The 6,904-nt window shown below is 39.1% G+C and overlaps 1 pseudogene; it reads left to right on the forward strand.

Moving 5' to 3' along the window:
• Positions 1-3,860: 3,860 nt before the first annotated feature.
• On the forward strand, positions 3,861-5,475 carry LOC118619639 (annotated as a pseudogene).
• Positions 5,476-6,904: the final 1,429 nt, after the last annotated feature.

Here is a 6,904-nt window from a genome sequence, read left to right on the forward strand (position 1 = left end):
CCAGATTTAATAAAATAGACAATATCCATCAAAATAAAGTATGTAGACAACATTTCATCAGCTATTCAACTGCCACATCTTTATAGATATAGTCACAAAAATAAAAAAACAACATAAATGTTAATCAGTAGGAGACTGGTCAAATACTTACAGTACACTGTACAGTGAACTATTTATTATACAACTGTTAAAAATAATGTGCCCTGGCCGGTTTGGCTCAGCGGTTAGATCATCGGCCTGTGGTCTGGAGAGACCCGGATTTGGTTCCCACTAAGGGCATGTACCTCTGTTGCAGTTTGTCCCCGGCCCTGGTTGGGTCGTGTGGGTGGCAGCCACTCGATGTGTCCCTTTCACATTGATGTTTCTCTCTCTCTCTCTTCCTCCCACTCTATCTCAACAAAATGTTGAAAAATGTCCTCTGGTGAGGATTAAAAAATAAAAAATAAAAAAAATAATAATGTGAGCATGGACGGTGTGGCTCCATGGATTGAATGTCATCCCATGGACTGAGAGGTCCCGGTTTAATTCCTAGTCAGGGCACATGCCTGGGTTATGGGCTTTATTCCCAGTGGGGGTCGTGTAGGAGGCAGCTGATCAATGTTTCTATCTCTCTCTCTCCCTTCCTTCCTCTCACTCTAAAAAAAATAATTAATTAATCAATTAATCAATTAATAATGTGATAGCTTCATGTGTGCTGATATGGGGAGATCTGCACATATATTATTAAATTAAAAATTTGAGGTATAATGGAATAACATAACCCTTTGTGAAAAAAATCTTAATTATACACACACACACACATATATATATATACACACATACATGTGTGTCTAGGGATATATTCCCTTTTCTGGAAGGATAAACAAGTGATTACTAACAATCGTTCCTTTGGGAAAATAGGCAGGTGGTTAGGAAGGGGTGGGAGATGGTAGGAACACTACTATTAATCATTTACACCTCTCAGTACTATTTGAATTTTTTTTTAATGTGCTTATATTACTTTTAAATTTTTTAAAATGTCAACAGAATTACCTAGACAATGGGATTAAGGGTCATTTAAATTTTATTCTTTATTATTTTCTCTATATAAAGAAGTACATTTAAAAAATCTTTGGCAAAACAAAACCCAAAATTTTATTTCATGCCTTTGATATTTGGGCAAATACTTACTTTCATGGCTAGTTTAAGTCACATAGTCTTCCACTATTTATGTCTTTACAATAAAAAGCCAGATCAAACTAAATCAACCAACCAAACCACCAAACAAAAAAATCTCTGCTTATTTTCTGTTTTGACAGAGAATAAATGACATTTACCAAAAATCCCCTTAGTTTTCTTCTTCGTGCTCTGAAAATTGTCTTTGTAGAAGCATTGTAAAAGCTTTGTAATTTCATTATTTTTTAGCTTTACTACAGGATTCATCATTTTCTACAGATTTTTCTTACACAGTTTACTCAAAGATTCTATTGTTCCCTTTAACGGAATATAACATCTATGGATCCTTCAGGGTCTGAGACACTTAAAGGTCCTGTCTTGTAATAAGATTGCCTCTTTTTCTTCTTCCAGCCCTGGAAGTTAAGCTTTGTTGCAAGTGAAGATATTCTGTGTTTCTGAGGTCAAAGAAACATAGTGTTAATACCCATGCTCTGACACATAGTGCAGTAGAACAGAGGTCTTCCACCTCTGAAAACAAGCTTAAGATTTCCATATATGCCATGCACCAAAATTTAGGTAAAAAATATTCCCTTTTGCCCTGGCCAGTTTAGCTCTGTGGTTAGAGCATCGGCCCGTGGACCAGAGAGTCCGGGGTTCGGTTCCCACTAAGGGCATGTACCTCGGTTGCAGTTTGTCCCCAGCCCAGTTGGGGTCATGTGGGTGGCAACCAGTCGATGTGTCTCTCTCACATCAGTGTTTCTCCCTCTCTCTTCCTCCCTCTCTCTCTCCCACTCTATCTGAAGATAAAATGCAAAAAAAAAAAAAAAAAAATGTTCCTTTATTTTTTTTCTGTTGTGAAAGGATATGTGATGTTAATTTTCTGGTTACTATAGCTAACATAATGTTTATCTCTGTGCATGGATAAGTGCATTAAGCAGTTGTGTGAAAAATGACATAAACGAAGCCATTTCAAAAAAGAGTAGGAACTGCCATTCCAGAGGAAATGCCCTGTATATCTTCCTACTTGAAACTTTGGATTGTTTGTACTGGGCCACACCTTGGACTGGGTCAAACCAACAGCAGGACAGTGGACATCCTGACCACAAGGACTGATGATTATGACCTCTCTATCTGAAGATAAAATCAGTAACCAATCATGTGTAGCCAAGAGTAGCTCAGTTGATCAGTACCTGTAGGAATTCTTTGTGTGTGTGTGCTAATTATTCCTTTCCTTTTCTCATAAAAACCCTTTGCCTTCACCCTGTAATTGGGACACTACTTGGGTTTCTACCTGAATCTATGCTCCTAAGTTGCAATTCTTCATTTCCAAATAAATGCTTCTTGACTCTCATTTCTACTTTTAATTTTAGGTTAGCACTTGTAACAAAGCAGTTCTTAATTACTTTTTTAAAAAAGAAGGTGTTTTTGTTTAAAATCGATCACTTTGAAAGACAGTAAACAAAACCCAAAACCCAAATGCGCTTTTTAGTTAGCAGAATATTAGAGTTACAAAAAAAAATCCAGGCTACATTATGTAACTTTAAATGGTGTTTCTAATTGAACTCACCCTACTCTGTCCCAGCATAAAAATGTAGAATGTACTTATTTAGAATTGAGTAATACTCATTGGAAAACAAATTTCTGGCAAATGCACAAAGTATGTGTGGTTCCCATAGAATTAGACAAAAATAGAACTTAATAAAAGTCCCATGGGACTGACTAATAAAAGATGGCTGGTACAATATGAATTCCATTACAAGAACTAAAGTAGAACTTAACAAAGTGGTAACACAGTACAGTCATTTATCATTCTCTGTAACTCCAGCAGCCGTCTTGGAACCATCCTGGTGACTATGGTTTTGGATAAGAATTCAAGCCCTGGCTGGTTTGGCTTAGCAGTTAGAGCATCTGCCTATGAACCAAAGGGGCTCAGGTTTGATTCCCAGTAAAGGGCACATACCTGGGTTGCAGGTTCAATCCCCAGTCCCAATTGGGGTTGTGCAGGAGGCAACAAATCCATGTGCCTTTCTCACATCAATGTTTTGCTCTCTCTCCCCATCCCTCCCTTCCACTCTATCTAAAATATCAATAGAAAAATATCCTCAGGTGAGGATTAACAACAACAACAACAACAAAAAATTGGATCTGTATTTTGGGGTTTCAACAAACAAACAATGCACCATGTAGACACCACAGATGTTAGCCATCATGCTGATCACCGAAGAATCATACTTTAAACACAGCTTTTTGTTTAGTTTGTGCTAATGTTCCCAAAATGTCATTCCCCTGGGCAAAGGTTTTCTTGCTATCAGATTCTAAAATAAGAATAATTTCATCAGAATATATTGTTAAGTTTTTTCACACAAGGATGAAAATTACCTTGTCATATTTCAGTTCACTTTGCATACTATAAATACAACACAGTCCCAAAACCCTTCTATTGTCATGTAATTCTTATTATTTTCAAGAAAAGCAATTGATTTCCAACCATAGCTAAATGGTTATGCAATTTTTATATCTTTGTTAAAATTTTCATATAATAAACTCAGTAATCAGAAAAAATCCTTTATTCAGAATATTTGTCTTAGAACATACAAACATTTAACCCTCCTTTCCCAGTTCCTCAGAGTACAGCAGATAGCAAGCTCTGGCCCAGACTATCTCTCACCATCTGGGTGTGCTGAGGCCATTGAAGGTTTTAGAAGATGGCAAAGTTCATGACACTGGTGATCCAAGACAACCCCTTAAGCTGGGGTCCTTGTGCGGTCCCTGTGCAGTTTCAGCATATGCCCTACCAGCCATTCAGCAAAGGAGATGGGCTAGGAAAGTTTGCAGACTGAACAGGTGCCACATACCAAGATAATAGGTGTACAAATAAGTCCTCCTCTCAGTTTAGTGGTGGAAGTCAGTATGCTTATTTCCACGAGGAGGATGAAACTAGTTTCCAAGTAGTGGATACAGTGTGCACACAGAAGACTGCCTACCAGCAGAATAGGGTGTGATTTGCCCAGGGGAACATCCACAGAGACAAAGATGGAGGGAACATGTTGCAGTTCAACTTGCAGACCCTGCCTAAGAGCACCAAGCAGAAAGAGAGAATGTATGACTGCAGAAAAAAATTTCAGAAAAAATTTGCAATGAGGCAGAATAGGACTAAAAATCACAGAAATTCTGAGACTCTATAGTTGAAGTCTGTAGTGACTGGGAGGTGAAATAAGAAATGAATTTTCCAAGTTGCACTACTTGGAAGTCTCAGAGCCATAGGACATTGAATGTTCTGGAGCCCTGGAATACTACAATAAAGCCTTTGACCTCATCACCACGAGGAGCAAGAAGCTTCTGGGGAGCATCAAGTGCATCATTCATACAGTCACCACCATAAATGACCCTGTCATCTGAAACCTGGCAAAAATCCAAGAGAATGCGTTTTCCACCAACGCCATTCTGGCCACACCAATGAGCTGCACCCACTCCATGTATTCCTGGGACATTGTTGTCCAGAGAGCTGAGTCCAAGCTCTTCTTTGACAAGAAGTATAACTCTGACTTTAACCTCCTGACAGTGAGTGATATGGCCAATGAGCCCCCTCAAGATAAGGGTAATTCCTTCAGCTTGCCCCAAAACCTGGCCATGGAAGCAACCTATATCAACCACAACTTCTCCCAGCAGTGCCTGACAATGGGGAAAGAAAGATACAACTTCCCCAACCCAAATCCACTTGTGGAGGATGACATGGACAAGAACTAAATAGCTTCTATTGCATACTGGTATTGCAGGTGGAAGCTTGGATATGACATTGACCAGACTATCATTGTGAGCATGATGGTGTCATGACTGGAGCCAATGGGGAATTGTTCTTTATCAACATCAAGACCCTCAACGAGTGGGACTCCAGGCACTGTATTGGTGTTGACTAGCATCAGAAGCTGGACTCTCAGCAAGGGGTCATTATTGCCACCCAGCTGAAGAACAGCAGCTACAAGTTAGCCCAATGAACCTGCTGTGCTTTGCTAGCTGTATCCGAGTACCTCAAGTTTGGTTACCTGTCCTGGTACCATGTGAAAGACTCCTCATCCTAGGCACCCAGCAGTTCAAGCCCAATGAGTTTGCCAGCCAAGTCAACCTGAGCATAAAGAACACCTAGGGTATCCTACTCTGTGGAGGAGAGCAAGTACCTCATCTTCAAGGACCCCCAAGAAGCAGGTGATTCACGTCTAAAGCCTGCCTGATGACACCTTCAGCTCCAACAAGGACGATGAGAATTAAGAGGAAGAAGAGGAGGAAACAAGCCAGACAGTGATGTGGAGCTGGAGTGTGTAAATCCATCAACCCAAGGAGAGCCTTTGATGTGTGGTGGAATGTTTGTCTGATACTTGCTCTCCGGAGTTTTGACAGATGGAATAAAGTAAAGTCTCCTTTTTAAAAAAAAGGAATGGAAGAAAATACAGTCGTTTAAAATGTAGTAAAGATTCCAATTGGCCTATTTGTTCTTAGAGAAGAGTCTCCTAAGGGGCATTAGAAGGAAAAGGTTCCAGTAAGAAAAGCATGAAATGTAAGCCATTTGTGTGTGTATAAGTATTAGTTGGCTTGCCCTTAAAAATGGCTGGATGGGGTTATTCCCCACTCCCCAATCATTTCTAGAGACAATAAAAAATTCCTTGTTGGATGCTGTTACTAGGTCAGGTGTCCAGGTCCATATAAGCCCCAGCAGACCGGAGAGTAGTTCTCCACATGGACCTCACACTTGTTGGTGCACAGGGCTCCTATCTTCCCACCTCAATAGACTCTGAATGGCCAGGGAGGTGTCACAGAGTCATGGCTGGTATCAGGGAAATTTTCTCTCTAAAAGATTAAAAAATGGTTGAACATCACTATAAAATGCTTTTTAAAATGGCATTGTTACTGAGATGCATGGTGGCAGAATAGAAAGAACATGGTTTTGATATTAGTGGACCCAAACTCAGTATCTTGCTTCTACCTTTTCTAGCCATGCCATCTTGCAAAAGTCATTTCATCTGTCTAAGCCTCAGTTTCAGCATCTATGAAACAAGGACAATAATTATTTCATAGATTTTTGGAAGGGAGTAAATGTGATAACATTTTTAGTGTGTCTTAAATATAAAAAGATTCTAAAAATCGTAGCTATTATCATTGTTGTTACTGGTGGTATAAATTTCCTTATCTAACTGCCACACTTAGAATTTATATTCCCTCCTTGCCAATCCAGTATTTTTATTCTTAAGTCTTTCATGGTGCAAAAACAACAGACTGGTTAAACAACAGTTCCCCTACTAGGTTGGAAGAGCCATGAGGGCTGAGGGCTGGTCAACTTCATCTTTGCATCTCTTTTTCTAGCCTGACATTCACAATACAAGGTGTTTTTTGTATGCTGAATATATCTGAATATATCAGAGCCCATAAAGCTTATTTGAACCTTTCCCATTTAAAATTACTAAAAATATGCCAGTATTTCAGAAAGCCTAAATCCACCTCCAAAATTGCTTATGAAATATATTGCAAAACACAACCAATGCAAAGACATAATGGCAATGTCAAAACGCACAACAACAACACCTCACTGCTGCTTATTGCTGTTTATTGGAAAACAGCTTAGTGCACCTATGTATTTGTTCTCATTTGAAGTTTTCCTGTGAAATATATGTGATGCACAAGTATCATCAGCCTCATTATACAGGTTAAGAAGGTAAGATAAATAAGGTTTGTAAATATCCTACTGAAAATCTATGTT

This window comes from Molossus molossus, unplaced genomic scaffold (assembly GCF_014108415.1).
Source record: "Molossus molossus isolate mMolMol1 unplaced genomic scaffold, mMolMol1.p scaffold_m16_p_7, whole genome shotgun sequence".
NCBI classification, from domain to species: Eukaryota; Metazoa; Chordata; class Mammalia; order Chiroptera; family Molossidae; genus Molossus; species Molossus molossus.